At 43.7% G+C, this 7,383-nt stretch overlaps 1 protein-coding gene across 1 annotated transcript in view; it reads left to right on the top strand.

Moving 5' to 3' along the window:
• LOC308581872 (ankyrin repeat domain-containing protein 40-like) overlaps positions 1-7,383 on the top strand; it is an 83,179-nt gene that overhangs the window by 50,154 nt on the left and 25,642 nt on the right. The gene's annotated exons all lie outside the window — the stretch shown is intronic.

The following is a 7,383-nucleotide window of genomic DNA, read 5'->3' as shown; positions in this document are numbered from 1 at the left end:
TTTAACTCTATGGAAACCTGCATAAAGGAATGTACTGCTTTTTTTTTTTTGCATAGAGGAGGGGGAGACATGGGGAAAACCACAATCAACAGTTAAGTTCCCTCCGCCCTGATCCTGATAAGGAAGGGTTTGTACATTGCCCACCAAGAAGAAGGGTAATCTCATTCCCAGGGGCCAACGAGAGAGGACACAAGCACTTGGAGAAGTCTGATAGTAAAGGAGTTTGGGGCAGGGAAGGTGGCTGCGACTCCCCACCACCACCACCACCGAGGTTTTTGTTCCCTCTCGGCGCCTGCTATGAAAAGCATGTGCTGCATGGAATCCAAGAAGCTGCTTTAGGTGAGGCAGAGAGGGCCTGTGCATGCCCAGTGGGACGTTTGATCTTGAGCAGCAGACCCTTGTCAGAGCCTCACCATGCACAGTTTCTGAAGCCTCCTCCCCCAGCCCCATTTCAAGAAAAGTTGGTCCTGTACGCCGCCCCCCCTACCCTCACCCACCTGTTTGGGAAACCCAAAATATGCAAAATATGAGCAAGCCAGGGCTGAACTGATACTACCCTTGCTGGTACCTTTCCCGGGAAAATCAGAGGCTCACTATATCAGGTTCCTATTGGAAGAGCGGACAAATGCTAGAACATTAACAGTGGCAAAGTTTTTATCGGTGGTTGCAAGAACCAATGATCCCTATATTCTGAACAAAATGCTTGTTTAACCTGGAGGTAGGCTGTATGAATTGTGTATTGTGTTGTTTGGGAAACCAACGTCCATGGGTGCACAGAAGAGCTACTTCTTCACATCTCTCTTGCTGAAATCGGAGGCTTCCTCATGTGTGGGTTTTGTCACGATGGCATGGTGTGGAACACATATAACGTATCTCCCCTGAATGTTTCAATCCTTGTTGATTTTGGATTTAAGGATATTACCTTCCAGAGTCAGGCTCTTCTAGTGGGAACTTGAGTTTTTGAGGCCTTTAGCTCATAACTGATGCAAGATGGTGGAGAGTTAGAGGATGGGTTCTGCATTTAGGTTCTAGCGAACAAGCACGTCTCAGGATGCAGGAGTTGCATTCCCCACACCAAGGGACTGCCTAATATGATTCTACTTCCCTGGGGCACATCCAGGAGGCGCTGTTGCTTTGTCCTTGAACCTAGACCAAAGACAAGGCTAAAACTGATAAACCACAGTTTCATAAGGGTACATTTGCAAAGAGAGAATTTACCTATATGCCACAGCGTACTGTGCTTTTGTGCACAGTGGTAGAGATGATGTACTATGTCACCCATATCACAGACTAGTGCCAGTTCTGCATAGTTCTGGACAACATGGTTTTTCAGATTTTAGAGCTTCGTAGTGCACTACCATGTTGGTATGTAGGCTGCAGGAGGTGCAGCCAAACTAAAATGTGTTGTTTATAAATCTCAGAAGTGAACTCTCATTACGGATTTGTCTCTGGTTCAGCTATGGTGGGAATGGTGGTGGCAGCATTGCTAGTAGTGCCTTTCCAGCAGACTCAAAAGGAATAAGGTGTGTTCTAGATGTCCTGTTTCCTAGTCTAGAAGCGTGGCATTACGCTTTGGGTGAGCTGCTTCTCTGTATGCTGGGGTGGGTGAAAAACAGGCACTGCCATTTTCAAGGTGCATATATGTGAGCCAACTTGCATCAGTAGATGTCTGGAATGCCAGAAGAACAACATTTAACCATGTATGCACACTCCAAGGGGAAGTGCTATTGTCGTCCTCCTCCTTCCTCAATCTGTATGTATCTTTCATCCCCGTCCCTTAACCGGTGGCCTGACCTTGTCACAAAATCCAGGTCAGATCAGGAAGACTTACAATGCTTCTAGTAGATGCTTTTACTTCGGTCAGCTTTCAGGGAAACAGAGTTCTGAAATAATATGTATAATATTTGTTCAATGCTGAAGGATGTCCCTTTTATAATTTGTGCAGTTTGGGTTTATACTGCTGAAAGCATAATGACCGCTCCCCGCATAAAACGGGGGGCGCCCTTTGCGTGGACGCGCGCAGCCCCTGGATCTGGAGCGGCTCCATCAACACAGGCTTGGCTTCGCCTTCCCCCAGGTGGGATACCTGGAGGTCTCCGCCTACCTCAGTCAGTTGTCCAATCCCGCCTGGGGGAAGCGTTGCCAAGGAGGCCAGGCCAGGTAGGGGAGGGACTACCTGCCCACACAATAGAGGGAGGATCTTACCTGGGAATCCTCACTTGGCTCCAGATCATAATTGTCTTTTGTTGTCTGCATCTGTGATCTTCTATTGCATGTATCATCATATGATTACACCTCCCTTCCTCTGTTGCATACATTTTCCTGCATCTTCCTGTAATCCTCCGTTGAATGCACATTATTGCAAAAAAAAAAAAAAAAAAGCCCACCGAGAAGTTTATTGAATACATAGGTGGAAGTGTAGACAATGCTTGAAGTAAATAGAAGTTTGCTGACACTTTCCTAGCCAAACTTTTGTTTCATTTGCACAGTTGTGTACACATCAAATTTTAGAGACATGTGGGATGTTGGTCTTCATCATGGCAATTTACCACAATGCTGTAAGTGTGCAGTTGCATAATCTGTGCCGCCAATTGAGTAGTACCCGGTTTTGTGTATCGCTTCTTGCATCAGGAAGAATGGATGAAATGTGCAAGATATGGACAAATGAAACATCACAAACTTGTCCTGTGTGTATCAGTTGGAATAGCTGGGTACGTATTTTAGATTCCCTGCCTTCTACTGCCGGGTCAAAGACTTGAAACCTGGCTCCTCTCTCTTTAGAAATTAGCCAATGCATCCAGGATTAGATTAACTGGTAAGATCATTACATTGCAACATAAGGACTTCAGGCCCAGTATGATTCCCAGTATGATTCCCTTCCGTTAGCACTGCAGGGCATTTTTTTAAAAAAACCTTCCATTGGTGCTTGTTGGTGGGACTCCATTGAACATATTTTTGTGTAGGTTGCAGGCCTTGAGCTTTTTCTGGAAATCACAGTAGACAGAAGCTGACAGATTTTGACTAACTTTCCAGAACTGGCCCTACCATGTCTCAAGAGGGAAGAATCTAGGAGGAATAGATTAAAGCAGGAACTGTCTGAATGGTGCGGCAATAATTTTAAAAATGTTGGGCCTACCATGTGTGCCTACCATGTGTGCCTTGCGTGCTCTGGTCCATGGGGTCATGAAGAGGCAGACACGACTAAACGAGTAAACAACAACCATGTGTGCATGTGGGTGCCATATGGCATACCACTTCAGGCAGCAAAATGTCTTGGCCTGGCACCTTGATGATGACTTCCTGTCACTTTTGATCCACATTCAGCCATCAGTTTCTGATACCTAAGTACTCCGTGCTCCAGAAGAAGGGCATTTTTCCTGGTCTTTCTGTGGATGCTCTCAGCACTTGTATGTATATCAATTCATGGTAGTTCATAATAGCACAATCCTTCTTATCTTTGAGTTTTGAAACAGAAATAGGCAGAGGCCTCTGTAGGTTGAGTGTTGTTGAGTGGGTTGAGGATCTCTGAAGGCTGTGAAGTGGTACCCCCAACTGGAAGGTTGTACATTTCAGTCTTAATCACCTTGCCTGTGGTGTACAGAAGCAAACATGTCATAGAGGTAGGCAGAGAGCAGTGGTATAAAATTGACCTAATGGTTACCAGGGCAAAATGATTTGCAAGACCCCACTTCAAGATTCAAATAGCATAATTATATTAAAAGATTTGTACCAGTGAAACCACTGAGCACACTGGCACATAGATTGTGTTCTTTGAATGTGTTTCCTGTACGTTCAAAGAAATTTATAACTGCTACAGCTTAATTCCAATGGTTTAAAACTGACTAGGAAGGGGGGGGAGGGGAAAGGTTTGTGACAGACACTTGTATCACTCACCAAATGTTGATCTGTTATGAATCATGGTTGTTGAGTCATTTTCTATGACTCACTAAGAAAACTTGAGACTTGGTTGAAAACTCCTAGGAAATCTAAAAGGAATAGCACGTCTCATGTTTATTTGTTAAAAGCTATTCTATATCACTTTCCCCATTTAATCCAGATCCACTATTTCTGTGGAAAATCTGGTAAGTAACCAACAGAAATAGCAAACCTGATTAAATGGGAGAAAATATGTGATGGCATTTTGATGAGGGCATTTTGTGGATGCTTTGCAAAACTTGCATGCAGGAGCAGCACCAGGTCCACAATAAATTGCTGTGTGCAGAGCCACTCTGCCATAAGGCAGGCTGAGGCTGCCGCCTCAGGTGGCAGAAACCCCCAAGGTGGCAGCCTTGTGTGCACCCTGCCACCAGCACAGAAGTATTGGTCAAAATAGTGTGAGATCTTGCCCAAAATAGGTGCTGACACAGGCACTGCTTCTCCACCAGTGGGGAAGGCATCAGGGAGGGAGGGAGAAGGGGTACCAAGAGCAGCAGGTGTGGCGGTACCAGTGGGAGTGGCAGGGCAGGGCAAGGAGGCACTTCCTGTTTCACCTGAAGCGGTGAAGTGGGACATGCCACCCCTGGCTGTGTGAAGTCACTCCTTAACTAATACAGTGGTACCTCGGGTTAAGTACTTAATTCATTCTGTAGGTCTGTTCTTAACCTGAAACTGTTCTTAACCTGAAGCACCACTTTAGCTAATGGGGCCTCCTGCTGCTGCCACGCCGCTGGAGCACGATTTCTGTTCTCATCCTGAAGCAAAGTTCTTAACCCGAGGTAATATTTCTGGGTTAACGGAGTCTGTAACCTGAAGTGTATGTAACCCGAGGTACCACTGTAGTATAGTTTTCTGTTAGACTATGTCTCATTTGGCCTGTCTCCAGGCTCCACTATTGCACTCGCTACAGGCCCTGTACAGGTACTAGAACTGTTCATTTTAAGAGTTGGGCTGTGCTACACACCAAGAAGGGTGGAAATACACAGAGTCTGCCTTAGAGTGTGCTCCCATTACTTGATTACTCCAACTCCATTGTGCTCCCACTGTTGCATTCACACAACTTAGCCACAAAACACATTGATCCCGTAGTTTCTTGACAATGAGCGGCTCACACCTTCCGTTGTGGGCGCCCTTTGCGGGACCGCACTGCAGCACCTTGGTCGTGTGGGAACCATCAGCTGTTTGGGCTGGCCCGCCTCCCTGTGGTAGTCATTGGAGGTTCCCGCCAAACCTCAGCATCACAGAGAGGTGCAGAGCATACATGCACAGAATACAGCTTCATTTGTGCCCATGGGGGCCCCTCAAATATTATATTTATTAATTTTAATACACATACACGCAGCTAGCCAACCAGAGGTTTAGAGAAATCTCTGAGAACACTTCTGTTGACACCTACTGAAGATAATAATTTCATGAGACCTTTTGCAAATAACGCTTCATGTGTTTACCTCAAGAGAGAGAAAATATTCAGGTACGGGGCAGGACATGAGAACAACTGTGCTGCAAATACCGAGGTAGCTACCAGCACTATACAACTTGAACGATAAGAAGAAGTGAATGTAGGGAACTACATGTTGAAAACCAAACCAAACAACGTAAAATTTGAGCTGCTTACACAAATGCTGGTACCCTACAGAGACTTATGGCTTCGGGCATGATACTATGGGTTGCAGAGCATTTTTCTATTCACAGCTTTCTAAATATTCTTCTTGGTTAGCATATTATGCTGCTTTGAAGGGAACTGTATGTCATTACGGAATGTTAATTTCTAGCCATGGCACATATATTATCAAAGTTTGCACCAGTATCCTCAGGCAGCCTTTGTTCACAACTCATCCCATAGATTCAATCTCGCTGTAAATGATCTGAACAGTGTAAGTACTGTGTGTAATGCAGTTTGCACAATTGAAGCCATCATATGGCCATCGGATGGCTGCCATTAACTAATTTGTGGATAATGTTGCAGTGGGGACAAAACAACCCCCCCCCCCCGCTTCTGTGACCCTGGCAGTGGGTGTTGCTTGTCTTTGGGCTCAGAGATGCAATGTGCATACTCTGTGGGATCCTGCAGTATACATGTCCTCCCTGCGCTTAAACCAACACAACATACCGATGGGCATTTTGTTAAGTCCTATTATTATTGTTATTTATTTAAAACATTTTGTATTTCCTTTCTTCAAAAAGACTTCAAGCCATTCAAACAATTAAACCGTCTGAGTCCCCCTATGAAGAGATTTGGAATAAACTGCTAATCAGTGCAACACTTTGCATCACTCATTCTTTCTAATGAATTTTAACATTTTCTGCTTTTTTCTGCTCACCTTCTACAAACTGTAAATTTAATGCATATAGGTTTGTTTTTTTTAAAAAAAAGAGGCACCCTCTCACTTTTACAAGTAGACATCAGACAATATTTTAGGTTGCTTTCTTCTTTCAGAAAGATTACAAGCCCAGAAAACGCATGTAGAAAAACATTGTTGTAATCCAAATATTTTATTCATTAGCTTTTGGCACAGATATCTACTACATCCTGTGAAAGCTTAATTTTTTTTTTAAAAAAAGCAGCTCAGTATGACACATTCCCAGGCAGTACTTAAAATTCTTACAGCTCTGCTAACAACAAAGTCGCATGTATTGGTGTTTCAGTTGACTAAACAAAGATGCTTTATAGCGTAAAACGGTCTCCGAGAGGAGTTGTGGTAGAATGTGACTGGTGAATTATACTGTGGAATTAGAGACAAGTATATCATCATTGCACATACTACAGCAGGGCCCAGTTAACCTGCTGAGATTGAGAAATGGCTATAGAACGAGATCCTGTACAAACAGAGAGATGGAGTTAAGGGAGAACTGAGAAACAGCTGTTCATACTCCATGTGTCTCCAAGAAGAATGTGCTGAGGATTTGGGAGATGAATTCATTTAGCTAAACTTAGGCTACAATCCTCTACTCACTTATGTCAGAGTAAGTCCCCTTGAACTCAGTGGGGCTTACTTCTAAGTAGACAAATATAGGATTGCATTAGGAGCTGCCTTTTTTAAATGAGAAGCTTCTGGTCCACATGGTTGTGAAGAAGAATTTAAGACATCTGGGTGGTATATGCTAGAGACTTAGAAATTTAAAGTAAGCTATGTCGCTGTGTCATTCACTAGTCTCACAGTACCCCAATCTCTCTTCTCCTGACCAAATCCACAAATTCTTCTCTACTTATAAGCCAAGTCCTTTCTAAAATAGTTTGAATTCCGACAAAATAGAAAGTGTAATAAAAAAGCGTTGCACATGTTATTATTATATTTTTTTTGTAATGTTCCTACCTTGCAGAATTTGTTCTCAACACAGAACTCATAGCTATGTTTGCCTATCATGTGTGTGATTGGGCAGCCAGAATAGTTTAGCTTACATTGCACGTATAACCTAACACGTTGCCATATGTGATATTAACTGGTT

This window comes from Podarcis bocagei, assembly GCF_964188305.1.
Source record: "Podarcis bocagei genome assembly, chromosome: 2".
Classification (NCBI taxonomy): Eukaryota; Metazoa; Chordata; class Lepidosauria; order Squamata; family Lacertidae; genus Podarcis; species Podarcis bocagei.
This window is presented reverse-complemented; position numbering and strand designations above follow the sequence as displayed.